Here is a 12,036-nt window from a genome sequence, read left to right on the forward strand (position 1 = left end):
TCTGGCTGTGTCATGTAAGTGGGTCTGTAGCACTTTGTGGTCAACAATGTTCAAAGCTGCGGAGAGGCCAAGAAGTCTGAGTGCGGAGATGCGGTGTCAGTCCATGGGCACCAAGCAGTCCTCTCTTAGCACTAGCAGGCCAGTTTTTCTACTAGGTCCTTGCAATCGGTGGAATTTCACAGGGATAAACTTGTCCCAAGAGGAGTTTTGGGGACATGAGGAGTGCAGGATCACGCTGACACTCTCTGAAAACCAGTTTGGTATTGGAACATAGAGGTCAAAAAGTGTTTGTTTAATTATTTTTGACTCTATAAGAACACTTTTGTGTATTTTTGAGGGCATAGGATATGGGAGCTGTGTGCTTGGGTACAGAAAAGAAGCTGTAAATGTCTGATATTACCACCCAGCAGGGCTTCACGGCTATTTATTTCAAATCACTCTGAGATAATAAGTGAAATACAATAGTAAATATTATTGGAATAATTATTGTCCATTAAGAATAATAAATGAAATGAATAATTTGCAGTCCCACATGTCTAATTAAAACTATGTGCTACAATTAGATTACACGCAGCTTGTAATGCCAGCTGACATAAGCAAAGAGATGCAAATCGAAGGCTTAAAGTCTGGAGGTAAATTCCATTGGGGTGAAGTTGCCCCTGGTGTCACATAGGGTGCAGCAGTTGGGGGAAATTAATTTATCCTGCTATCTTTAATTCAAGTTATTGTGCCAAATTTTTTATAGCATTGCTCTTACTAAAGTGTTACAGAATGCTCACAGACAATTACAGGTATGTTAGCTTTACAACGTTCTGTTCCCTTCCCAGCCCCTGACTGGTAATGTTTTTCCGCAAAGTTAGTAAAGTTTTGTAGGAAAAAAATTCTGATGAGTGAGTAAATGTCATGTCTTTTTCATTTAAACCATCAAAGTAGTGGGCAGAGGAATAGATTTTGTGCCTGGGCTTTTAAGGTTTCATTAATTTTTTAAGTTGAGGGATACATATACATCCAAATGCAATTCAACTAGGCGAGAGAGAGAGAGAGAGATGAAGAAAAGCATGGTAGCCAAGATTCAGGGAGGAAAAAGTGATCACAGAAAAACTTGACGATTCATGTAGGTATATATGATCTTATTTACTTTAAGGGAAAACATTACAAGCCATTTGCCAAGAACAAGAGATGAGATCTGAAAAATAAATTATTAATTTTATTGGTGGAGGACTAGAAACTGATCCATGTGTTTATAACAAAAAGTAAATGTCTATTCATTGTAATCCCTGTTTAATGTACTTTCTTATAAAAATCTTAGATACTTATGTAAGCGGGGGAATAGTCCCGCTATTGTGGGGAACTTTCCTGGCTTCTGCACTACCCCAGCGAAGTGGGCTAGCGAAAGGATCTGAGTCCTCGCTCCTACTTCCTTTACCCAGTGGCCTCCCTGCCCTTGAGGACTCCCCTTCCACTCTCCTGTCTGGCAGAGTCCTCGTAACCCCAACAAGGCTGGGCCCAGGATTCCTGGGGGGCTCGACCCCCAATCCGGCTGTGGTCACCTAGGATAGGGGCTAGGGTGTCCCCACTCCAGGGTACTCTCTCTGCACTGGACACTTCTCTGACCCACTTACCATTACATACAAGTTAAACCAAATGCAAGTTATTTAATCAACAATTAATTTTAAAAAGAATAAGGAAAAACGGGAAAGGTTAAAGGAAACACATCAACCCGCTCTGTGGCAGGGAACATCACAAACAGTGTCTCTGGTACGTCAGGGCAGTTCACAGTCTGTTCCTTGTAAGTCCCAGCCCTTCTTCTCAGGCCCTGGCTTTGCTGCAGGGGTGCTGTGAGTTGGACACTTGCTCTGGTGGTGGCCACACGCTCTCAGGCTCTAAGTGGTAGGACCCTTCTTTCCAGTGTTGCCCCCACCCTGTCGGAGTTATGATCCAAGCCTGTCCTGCAGAGCCTCTTGGCTGAGGCGTCTCCCTGAGCTGGGCCTGCTGCCCAGGGTCCCCCTCGGTCTTCCCAGCTGCTCACCGCACTCAGCTCCAGACTGCTCCAGCCCCAGCTGCACCACTCTGTCTCTGCACTACTGCTGCTGCTCTGCCTCCAGCTCCCTGGGCTGCTTCTTTGTCCCCTCTGGCTCTGGTTGCTGCAGCTCTGCTCCCAGGACAGGTCTGCTCTGCAGGCTGCTTCTGTGACTCTGCTTCCAGCACTGACCTGCTTCCTGGGCTGCTTTTCTGGCCCTTCTGGCTCTGGTTGCTGCAGCTCTGCTCCCAGGACAGGGTCTGCTCTCTCTGGGCTGCTTTTCTGGTCCCTCTGGATCTGGCACAGCTCTACTCCCCAGCTCAGCTGGAGCCCCTGCTTTCTCCTTAACTCGGCCCCACTCTGTCTGACCCAGGCAAATCCAGCCCACACGGAGGATGGGACCTCCCTGGCCTCCTGACTCTCTGATTAACCTCCCCGCCCTGTCATTCAGGCTGACCTCGAGCATTAGCCTCTCCCCATTGTTCCTGAGGACTATCAGTCTCAGGGTCCTGGTTTCCCATAGACCCTTCCCCTTTTAGTACTGGGAGCTAGCCAAGCAATACAGCCCCACTGAATGTTAGTAAGGGGGCAACAGTCACTTACACAGCCCTTACACTTAGAAAACATTTGGAACTTGGCTAGTTTTTTGTCTATTTAACCTTAATTCTGAGATTTCTTAACTTTCAAATTTTGATTTAACGTTCCTTTTACACAGTATGTGTGTGTAAGCAATTTCCCCAGTGCAGAGAGCTGTCAAGCTTTTCCCCACTGAGACATGTAGCTTCACATCACAGCGTGAACACAGCCTACTTTTCACTGCGGTGTGTAGCTACGCATATTCTACACACCACCGCAAGTGGTGTGCAATGTAGGCATAGCCAAAGGAAAGGTAGTATATGAGGCTTTGTGATGAAAGTTGAGTGCAGTTATTAAATTGATACCCATTTAGGTAATTGTCGAAAGTTGTTTAAACAATAAGGCACCCAAAGGCATTTTGCACGTGAAGATCTGTGTATTGTGACCTAAAATGAGTAAGTGGTCTCCCTGAGAGCATGGCATTATTTCTGGCACAATATGTGCACAGCAGTGACCCATTGTGATTATTTACTGTCATGATGCTCAGCAGTTAGTGCACTTAGACCCAGGTAGTTTCATTATGCAAAGAAAAAAGGATTCACAAATTATCTTAATTGAGTTTTATGTGCAAATGTACAATTCCTGAAGATTGGCTCTGAACAGAATAGGATATTAATAGCAAAGCAGCATAATTCAGGCTTATATGCAAAAGAGCCAACAGAAAAGATTTCTGTCTCCATTGGCTCCTTTGTCTGTCTTCTACCACTGTTGAATTTTTGCTTGGTGTTTCCTGTCCCCAGTAAAATAATTAATCTAGTTATAATTCTCAACAAACACACACAGTTATTCAGCGCTTTCTTTAACTTCTTCATCAGAGGCATTTATTGCCTAGGGATGAATTTGATGGGCACCTATTTTCTTGCTAAAAGACTTTGTTTAACCTCAAGCGTTCATTTAAATAATTAAGTGTATTCAAGCACTCAAATACCAGGATGATGGGTACCATGTAATAGCCTAAACAGGTAAGCACTACCCACTTTAATAACTGAATTATTTTATTGCTCAAGTCCTCAAGCTCAGGTCATTTACTAATAAAGGGTTTCATCAATATAAAGAAATAATTTTAACATCTCCCATCCATCCTAATATCTGATGGCTGAAGGAGGAGCATGAGAGTCAAGAGGCCTGTTTTCTAATCCCAGCCTTGGCACAGGTTCACTGTGTGAACCTAGATAAAATCATTTAATTTCTCTAGGTCCGTTTCCTCATGTGTAAAATAGGGATAATACCCATCTTTCTAAAGTGCTGGGCCATCCTTCACAAAAGGTTCTAAAACTAATGCAAGAGCCAGGTGCTAATGAGTAATGGCCCTCTATCCTTCTTCAGGTGCATTGGTTCTTCCATTGTGCCAGATGTCATTGTGGCACATTGCCTAAAATCAAGCCGCATGGGCAAATCTCCTGCATGGCAGAAAAAGGGGGTGGACAGTCCCCCAATATGGCCATCCAGAAATCTTCAAGGAAAAAGATGTATGTCATAAATAATTTAAGAAAGAGGATTGAAGAGCACTTTACAAATTTAACTGAAGGCATCCCAAGCTAAACAAAGGAAATTACACTCCCAGCTGTGCTTACAAAGTTGTTTTCTTTACAGCTGAGTAAATGTCTGTATTTAAATCTACCTTCATTCAAACCCTTTTCCCAAGTTAGAAGTCTGTATTCTAATGAACTTTTGGAGACATGTTGATGTTTTAATTTTAACCTACATTTGTCATCAATAATAGCTTTTTGTAGCTAAATGAAAGCTGCTCTTGTAGTGCCCTTGGAGACATCTCCCAGTTAGATGGGAAAAAAGATACTTGAAAATAAAAAATTAAGACTTCTTTGTGTCAGTGGGGCTGATTGTATATTCCATACACACCCAAAATTCCCATTGACGTCTTATATTTGTTTATACAGTAAATAAACACTTTTCTCATGCAGCCTTGTAACATTTCAATGAGGAGAAAATACAGTTCTTTATTTCAGTGGGAGACAACATTGCCTAGTGGCCAAAGGAGGGGCCCGAGAGTCAAGAGGCCCAAATTCTAATCCCCACTTTACAACCAGCTCACTGTGTGAACCTAGATAAAATCATTTAATTTCTTCATGTCAGTTTCCTCATGAGTAAAGACAGGATAATACTCTATTAATAGGAATAATGCCCAACTCCCTAAAGTGCTGGGATGTCCTTTGATAAACGTGATATACCATAAGTATGGGATGTTATTAGAAGTTATTACAATAAAAATGACAAAATATAAAAGCACCCTATCATTGAAAGTAATTGGGGCAATTTATCAACATTTAACAAGAGAGATGACATAAAGCTACATGCAATGGTCACTGCACCTTCTCTTTTTAAATGGTACCTACAGTCCTTAGGCTTAATCAAAACTACAAGTAGTTTACTGAGAAGAAGGATGGTCTGGTGCTTAAGGTGCTACCCTGCGATTCAGGAGACCTGTGATCAATTTCCCTGCCACAGATATCTTGTGTTGCCTTGGGCGGGTTGTTTTGGTCCAGATTCTTTAGGCTGTTTAGCGGCTGTTTCACTCAACATTGCAAGGCCTAAGTGACTTAGGTGCCTACTTCTCATTTTCAAAACTGCCGTGGGGACAGATTTTAAAGGCATTTGGGCACCTAGCTCCCATTGGTTTCCATGCAAGTGAGGCACCTAAATGCCTTTAAAAATCGGGGACTTAGGCTCATAAGTCACTTAGGCCTTGCAATTCTGAGCAAAGAAATGCCTAAATACCTTTTAAAAATCTGGGCCTTAGTCTCTCTCTATAAAATGGGGGTAATAGCACTTTCCTACCTCACAGTTGTGTCATGAGGATAAATCCATTGAAAATTGTGAGGTGTTCAGATACTACAGTCATGTAAATACTGTAGAGATGTAAGACAGACTAGCATGCCTCTAAAGTTTTATTGGTAGAGCAAATGTCAGGAGTGCAACCAAATAAAAAATAAAAGCTAAACAAAGCTAGGGCAAACAAATGAAGCTTGTAGTTGACTAATTCAGGGTCAGACAGAGGATCAAGAGGAGGGGAATTCCAAAGGGAGGAGCCCTCAATTCGAAGGGCTAGGACATCAGCACAAAAAAAGAGCATGGCAACTGATCCTAACTAGTGCTACAGAATGTACAGCGACACATGGGTCCTTTTGAATAATCACATACTGGACCATTCTCCCACAGTGATGAAGTGTACAAATAAAGATCGATCTCTCTCTTCTCTCTAGCCCGCAGGAACTAAACTTTATTAATTTTGAAAGTGGTGTTAATACTGTAGGAGAGGACTAGGTCAAAGGAGTGTTTCATTTTGATTTTAAGGCAATAAACTTCATGGTCATCCAGATTTGTCTGATATTGGGTTCCAGGTCCACAGGCTGTTGTCAATTAAACAGACAAGTTTCACTCTTTAAACTTTCAGAAAGGAACTTTCATAAACTCTTTGAACTAAGCTCTGACATAGCTGGGGAGCAGATCACAGAATGGGCCTCCTTTGAAGACCTCCACCTGCTCTATGATCCGAAGCAATCTGGATTTTTTCAGTCTGCGAGGTGGACAATGGATCACAACTCTAGCCTGTATTTTGTGACCTGTAATAGTGCAGGTGTGCCACTGGCCACAACAAGAACCATCCTGAGTCACTTCCCATATAGCCCACATCACCCAGTCGTCCTCCAGATTGGCCTGGAAGTGCCTCTTCTGCAGTCTGTGCCAAAGCCGCGTTGGAATTTCCGCAAGGCTGACTGACCACCTACATTTCAGAAACAGAATCTCAGGTCCCACGGTTCAAACCGATACCTAAAAACTTTGGTCATTTGACAAACATCTAAAATAGACCGCTAAGAAGTACATCCCGCGTGGTCACCACAAGGCTTTCACCCCCTACTGGACAAAAGAATCCGAGTCTCTCCTGAGGGAATAGGAAAAGAGTGGCAACCCAGATAAAGCCACTGGGCTGCTTGAGCCCTGGAGTTCGGCACGCCTGGAATGGTGGAAAGAGACTGTTAAAAGCCTTGATTTCACCCATTCAAGCCATAAGGCATGGGCTCTTTTGCGGCAGCTTGGAGGATCCCAGCCAGCAATGCAACGCTCAGCAAAGGTGACAGCAAATGCTGTTGCCTTTCATCTTCTTTCTAACAGCAAGACGCTGACAGACAAGATTACACACCAGTAGGTCCAGTGGGAACTCCGCAGAAACCTTCAACAATGCCCTGAGGAATCCCCACTCTCTTTTTCTTCAAGAGATGTCCCTGTGGGTGCTCCACTCCAGGTGTTGGTGCATCCCTGCGCCTACGCTCTGAGATTTTTACAGCAGTACTCATACCAGTCATGCACGCACAGAGCCTGCCCCTCCCCCCCACTCTGAATGTACCTTAATAGTACGCTTGCACGACCGTTCTCCTCAGTTCCTTCTCTACCATCCCCAGCCTGAGATGGAGTTCAGCAGACTCATTAAAGAATTTCTTCTCTCCCTTGTTCAACCTTTTTCCCTCTCAGTTTAGCTTACCAGTATTAGTTAGGTACCCTTTTCCCTTCTCTTCTCTTTAAACCAACCAAACAAAAAAACCAAACAACAAACTTTGTGTTCCTGTCAGCGCAGCTGGTTCCAACATGCCTGGCTCTCCAGGTTTTAAGCACTGCTCTAACTGTAATGATGCCATCCCTCTTTCAGATGGCCACTCTAAATGTATTAAATGTTTGGGGGAGTCCCACATCCCAAAAAAATGTGCCCACTGCACCAAGTTGAAATCTAGGGCAAGCAAAGACAGGGAGCTGCAGTTGAAACTACTCCTGCTGCAAAAGTCTCTCAGACCAGCCTAAGACCCGGACTCTGACTCTGCTGTACACTGCAGCCCCCCCTCTTCAAAGAGACAAAAGAAAACTTCAAAAAAAATCAGTCTCTCTCACCTGCAAAGGTTATTCACAGGGACAAGCCTTCTCCGGGTACTGCTTCCCTCCCTGCGCTTTCCCGGCCGAGTACCTTTGATGCTCCAGGCTCCTCTGGCACCATGCGAAACCCGCCTGTGGCTGCGGATGTCACGCTAACCTCCGGTGCCAAGGCTTCAGGCTTTCAGTTGCCAGCCTCTCACACGGCACCGTTCGGCACCACAATGGAAGCAGTGCCGACGCATACTAGCCTGCCTGACCCCCCCACAGGCTCCTCTCGCTCTCCCGGCACCCTCAGCCTTTGAGCTAGCCGGCAGTGACAGAACGCTCGGGACACTGGTGCAGAGGAATCCTTCCTCACAACCAATTCCTCTCGCTCAGCCCTCCCCTCACAGAGGCACTGCGGCACCGCAATTCACACACTCAAGGGACCTCCTGGTGTCACCTATCTTGCAGTCACCCATACTTAACACCTATTTCTCTCCGGACCCTCACGCAAGGTTCGCACAGCTTTCCTCCAGTGATGCGGAATCTGGGCTGCAGGGAGAATGTTCACCTTATCAGATCTCCCATCCACAGACCCCAATCAAGAGAGGTCATAGAAAAGCTGCCTCATCCTAATTCGAGGGTCCTGCCCCACGGTGTGTGAACCCCTGGATGGCTCCTTATACTCGTACCACACTTGTTATACCATTTGTTATACCACTGCAGCTAGGTGTGAGACTGGCTTGGTACCACCAGCTGACGACCGGCCACTGACTCCAGACACCAGGCAGCCCTGTCACAACCGCAAGACCAGCACGGCCTGCCTCTAACCCGGTAGAACCAGTTGTTCTGCCTGATGAAGCGTTGCTTCCTCTTCCCCCAACGTCTTCGGACGACTTCTCAAAATTTCAAGACCTGTTTAAAAGAATTGCCAGTGAGCTACGAATTACCCTGGAGGAAGTCCTTGAACAGCAGCATGAGCTAGCCGACATCCTGCAGCCCTCTTCTTCTTCTAGAATTGCATTGCCTATCAACGCAGCCCTTTTAGAACCTGCCAGTACTTTATTCCTTCCAAGGGCTTGGAATTCCTTTTTACTCACCCAGCGCCAAACTCGCAGGTAGTAGATGCAGTTAATCAAAAGAACAAACACCAGTGTCTCCACTCCACTCCTTCCGACAAGAACAGTAAGCGATTAGATCTGCTCGGACATAAGGTATATGCTTCTTCCACGCTGCAGTTTCGCATTGCTAATTATACAGCTGTTCTAGCAAAGTACGACCAGAAAAATTACAATAAATTCATGGACTTTATTGATTACATTCCAGAAGAAAAGAAACAACAATTTACAGCCATAGTTTCCAAGGGACAAATCATCTCCTGCACTGCTCTTCAAGTTGTCCTTGATGTGGCCAATACTGCAGCCCGGTCCACTGCCACAGCAGTTGTGATGCACCAGGGTCATGGCTCTCGTTCTCTTCCTTTCCCCAGGAGGTCCAGAGTACCATTGAGGATCTCTCCTTCAACGGTGACAAACTGTTTGCCTCCACCACAAATGATGCACTCCACTCCATGAAGGACTCCAGGGCAACTCTCCGGTCTCTAGGAATTCAAACCCCTGTGACCAGAAGGCAACAATATAGATACCAGCCTTACCAGGAACCACACAACCCCACATACATCCAGCAATTCCATAGATCTCACGAGCAACAGCAACAACAGCAATGCCGGAGACTCAGATACCAACGCTGCTGTCCCAGCTCCTTGGCAGTGTTTCAACCCCTTCTGACCAATAAGCAAATCTGAAGCTTTGGTCGAGGGTATAGAAAACAATATTCCCACTTCAGCGCTTACACCGCCTGCCCCTATTTTTGTCACCGCCTACACCCATTCTCCCATCAATGGCGAAATATTACCACCAACAAGTGGGCTTTAGAGGTCACCACAGTTGGCTATTCCTTCCTTCCCCATCCCTCTTCAGGGACCCCTCTCATGAGCAACTGCTCCTCCAAGAAGTACATCTCCTTCAATACAGGGCAGTGGAAATTGTGCCCGAACAAAACAGGGAGAAAGGTTTCTATTCCCATTACTTCTTAACAGAAAAGAAAACTAGGGGATGGCAACCAATCCTCGACCTTAGGTGGGCTAAACAAATTTATCAAAAAGCAAAAGTTCAAAATGGTTACCCTCACCACCAAAATCCTAGCACTGGAGCAGGGCGACTGGTTTTCAGCCCTCGAACTACAGGACTCCTATTTTCATGTGACTATTCACCCAGCCCACAGACGTTTTCTTCATTTTACCCTCGATTTGACACATATTAAATACAGAGTGTTGCTCTTCAGCCTATCTACCACCCCCCAAGTTTTCTCCAAACTCATAGCCGTGGTTACTGCTCACCTAGGAAACAGGGTGTTATAATATTTCCTTACCTCGACGATTGTCTCCTCAAAGCCTCCACACTCAACGAAGCTCTTCAATCCACGCAGCTTACCATCACTTGCTTCCTTTCCTTTGGCCTACAAATAAACAAAAACAAATCCACCTTATCTCCTACTCAACAACTGGAGTTCATAGGAGTGCACCTCGGTTCCAGAATGGGAATAGTGTCTCTCCCGCTCAATTGTTTCAACACCATAAAACTCCTGGTTACAAAACTTCGCAACAGTCCCCAGGTCATAGCACAAGACTGCCTGCAACTGTTAGGCCACATGGCCTCGTGTACTTTTGTGGTAAAAAATGCACACCTATACATGAGGTGCTTCCAAGCTTGGTTGTACATGGTTTACAGACCGAACCTACATGCTCTAAACAAGCATCTATCCATACCCTTCAGAGTCAAAGACTCCCTCCGATGGTGGACAGTTCCCTCCAACCTCTGCTCAGGAGAAACAGCAGCTTCTGCCTTCTTAGCAATCCCTGAGAGCATGGAATAAGGGGAGTTGATGTTTTTCTTTTCTTTTCTTTTCTTTTCACTTCAGCTTTTGTAGCTATCCAAGTCTAGTTCACTGCAGTTGCAAACCTTCCTGTGAATAAACCCACTATCCTTAGGTGGGTGTTAGTTGCTTTTGCAACACTTTGGATAAGAAATAAAATTCTGAAAGCAGCTAGATAGGCAAATAATCTGGAATGCTGCTGGGCCAGAATTGAAATACATCCAGACTATACATCTGCTTTATTAAAAAGCAAGAAAAGCTTCATCGAGACAAAGAAGTAATTTTGTTAGATGGGTTTATCAGCAGTGTTCTTATGCCCCAGGGAGTTGGAATGGCCTTTGGAGGACATAGATATATCATTAAATTCAAAGAAGCCTGTTCTTTCATTTCTTCCAACAAAGCAGAAGTAGTAGAGAGAACAAAATTGGATTCTTTGAAGGACTGAAATGTGTGGACTTTCAATAATCCCAGAACCTGTACATTTTTTTTTCCAATGGTGACATTTCTTTTCCCCATTGTTTGACATTCTGAAGGGAGACTTTCTACTTTTGTAGAGACACCCTCCCTCCTGTTGGGTTTTCTTATCTACACTTCAGCAAATTTTTACCTGTTGTGTTTGGATTTATTTGTAGATTTCTTAACATGAGTACCAACAAAGTAATTTCCTGTGTGTTACAATTACTTTAGTTACATTGTTTTTATGGTAGATCAACATCGGTTATTTCTACAAGACAGTTTGTTCTACTGTCCTGGGGAGGACAGAGGTTATTTGTAATAATAGCGAATCTTGGAGGAAATGTAGTACAGCCTATTAAACTATTTGATATAGCACGGTCAGGTTTAGTTACTTGTTCCTGCATTTGGTTTTTTATTATCAGAATTTACTGAATTATCTCCTTATGATTAGTTGAGTACCCATAACTCCAGCTGATCAATTGGAGCTACAGATGCTCAGCACTTCTGAATATCAAGACCTATCATTGACATGGCAAGTCAATGAATTACTGGTTACCTAGCTCATTTCTCAGCCAGTGTTGTTCCCTATTTTATGTTTTGTTGTATTGTATCTGTCTGGCCCTGATTAAAATGAGCCAAGTGCTGGATCTTCCACCACTTCCCTAGGGAGACTGCCATTCCACAATCTAATAAGGTTACAGCAGAACCTCAGAGTTATGAACCAGAAGTTTGCAATCAGGCAGCAGCAGAGACAAAACAAAAAAGCAAATACAGTACAGTACTGTGTTAAACATAAGTTTCTAAAAAAAAAATAAAGAGAAAGTTTAAAAAAAGGGTTGACAAGATAAGGAAACTGGTTCTGTGCTTGTTTCATTTAAATTAAAATGGTTAAAAGCAACATTTTTCTTCTGCATAGTCAAGTTTCAAAGCTGAATTAAGTCAATGTTCAGTTATAAACTTTTGATAGAACGGCCATAATCTTTTGTTTGGAGTTACAAAGATTTCAGAGTTACAAACAACCTCCATTCCCTAGGTGTTGTAACTCTGAGCTTCTACTGCATTAGGAATGTCTTTTCCTGATACTCAGCCCAAATTGTCCTTTGTTCAGCTTCATCAGCCACTTAAGC

The 12,036-nt window shown here is 44.1% G+C and overlaps 1 long non-coding RNA gene across 1 annotated transcript; it reads right to left on the reverse strand.

The window, feature by feature from the left end:
• Positions 1–8,839: 8,839 nt before the first annotated feature.
• Positions 8,840–10,510, reverse strand: LOC311527228. Its single transcript, XR_014713288.1, has 3 exons — positions 10,347–10,510; positions 9,950–10,036; positions 8,840–9,135 (listed from the first exon to the last, which is right to left on the reverse strand). It is a non-coding gene; the product is annotated as an uncharacterized lncRNA (long non-coding RNA).
• Positions 10,511–12,036: the final 1,526 nt, after the last annotated feature.

The sequence above is a fragment of the Lepidochelys olivacea genome, assembly GCF_965140295.1.
Source record: "Lepidochelys olivacea isolate rLepOli2 genome assembly, chromosome: 10".
NCBI classification, from domain to species: domain Eukaryota; kingdom Metazoa; phylum Chordata; order Testudines; family Cheloniidae; genus Lepidochelys; species Lepidochelys olivacea.